General features: G+C 49.0%; 1 long non-coding RNA gene across 1 annotated transcript in view; it reads right to left on the bottom strand.

Annotated features, from left to right (window-relative positions):
* Positions 1-32: 32 nt before the first annotated feature.
* LOC108166687 (uncharacterized) overlaps positions 33-1,908 on the bottom strand; it is a 17,334-nt gene continuing 15,458 nt past the window's right edge. The window contains exon 4 of the long non-coding RNA XR_001777053.1: positions 33-1,387. This is a non-coding gene — a long non-coding RNA (uncharacterized LOC108166687). The remainder of the gene's footprint in view (positions 1,388-1,908) is intronic.

Genomic DNA, 1,908 nt, shown 5'->3' with positions numbered 1-1,908 from the left:
TTAGAGGTCATCAGAGGCCAGTTAGAGGTCAGTCAGAGGTCATCAGAGGTCAGTCAGAGGTCATCAGAGGTCAGTCAGAGGTCATCAGAGGTCAGTCTGGAGCTTCCTGTCCGGGTTCAGTTTCTGCTCTTCGGATCCATCCAGTTTAAATCTGGTTCCTGATGATCAGCAGTTTCCTCAGGAGCATCCAGGATCTCTGACATTTCAAACCAGGTCAGACGACCTGATCGTGTTCCAGCGGTAAAACGAAGGGAATCCGTCCCAGAAAGAGGTCAGGCTGATGAACGAGCTGCGGCGGCGGCGGCATCACGGCGGCGGCGTCACGACGGCGGCGTCACGGCGGCGATCTGACGGTGTCAGCCGCCGGCTGGCCGCCGCTTCAGGGAGAAGGCGTCGCTGCAGTCGGTGCAGAGGCCGATAAATCACCTCCACCCATCAGGAAACATGAAGCAGGTCACCGAGACGCTGCTGGAAGGGGCAGGTGGTTGCCATGGAGACCACCTGTACTCAGGAGACACCGGGGGGGTCAAAGGTTGATCTCAGTGTTAACAGCTTTACTGCACCAACTTCCTGCTTTTCTGACACGACCGAAGCAGAGATGCAATTAAATGATACGATTAATTATTGATTAATGGCTTATTAGGTCAGTTAGTGCAGAACCGGTTTAAAATATTCAAAACTAAATATTTGCTGAGCGTGACAGTTAAACCGTGGCTCTGTGGGTGGAGGGTCGTCGTGTGGCCGGAAGGTTGTAGGTTCGATTCCAGCTGCCTCATGTCGAAGTGGACCTGGGTGGATCGGTGTGTGACTGAGTGAATGAGTGAATGTGACTGAGTGAATGTGACTCCAGTGTAAATCGCTTTGAGTGATGAAAATGACTGCATGAGTTCACATCAGTCCATTTAAACTGAATAATATAAGTTCACCATCTGCTTGTTCCTCCTCTAGACAACAGATTCCGCTGATTACCGTTTTAAATCCTGCAGCTGGATCACACCTCAGAGGTCAAAGGTCGCCTGTGAGCCTGTCCTGGTTGAACGGCTTACAGGAGGGTTCTGGTTCTGGTTCTTCCTCCCAGGCTACCCCGTAAGCTGAGCATGTGGCCCCGTACTTTGACTGACCCTCGCTCTGTGTTCGGATTGGAAACAAAGTGGATCGGCCGGCGCCGAGCGACAGCAGCTCGTTGTGACGCACACAGGAATGTTGTATCCAGACTCCGGCTCTCAGTTTTCCGGTTCAGGAGTCCAGATCCTGCAGGCAGGTTTGATCTCAGACGCCGGAGGTCAAACTCCGTCATTCAGGCGCCGTTAAAGATCCAGGCTGCTGTTTGGACCAAACATGTTGGAAAAGATGCTGGAGGGAAAACATTCAGCCTTTGGATTAGAGCCTGCAGAGAAATTTAAAGAGAAATAAAGATAAACAATTAAACACGTTACAACGAAACGCAACATAAAACATGTCAGGCTGAGTAAAAACACAAACGCATAACATTTTATGAAATGTTAGAGAAAAAAACCCAACCATCTTTCTACTTCCTGTCGTCTTCTTTGTCGTTTCCTCCAGTAGTAACATCCGGCTGTCGTGTCTGATGTGAAACAAGTTTCCACTGCAGTTTTATAAAATGAATTTATTTTGATACGGCTGAAAAACGACCTGATCACTAAAACGTCCCATCAAGTTGATTTTTTTTCAAAATGACCGAGTTTCCATTAAGCAAATCTATTTTTGTTATTTCTATTTGTGCAGTTCTACGGCAAACAGAAACACGGCAGAGCAAAGGCAGCTTTAAAAAGCAGAAAGTTGCTGTTGGTGCTGCTGCTGTTGGTGCTGCTGTTGGTGCTGCTGCTGTTCCTGCTGTTGGTGCTGCTGCTGTTGCTGCTGTTGGTGCTGCTGTTGGTGCTGCTGCTG

Source organism: Poecilia reticulata, linkage group LG11, assembly GCF_000633615.1.
Source record: "Poecilia reticulata strain Guanapo linkage group LG11, Guppy_female_1.0+MT, whole genome shotgun sequence".
In the NCBI taxonomy this organism is placed as follows: domain Eukaryota; kingdom Metazoa; phylum Chordata; class Actinopteri; order Cyprinodontiformes; family Poeciliidae; genus Poecilia; species Poecilia reticulata.
The sequence above is the reverse complement of the archived record's forward strand: the minus strand, read 5'-3'. Positions and strand labels throughout refer to the sequence as shown.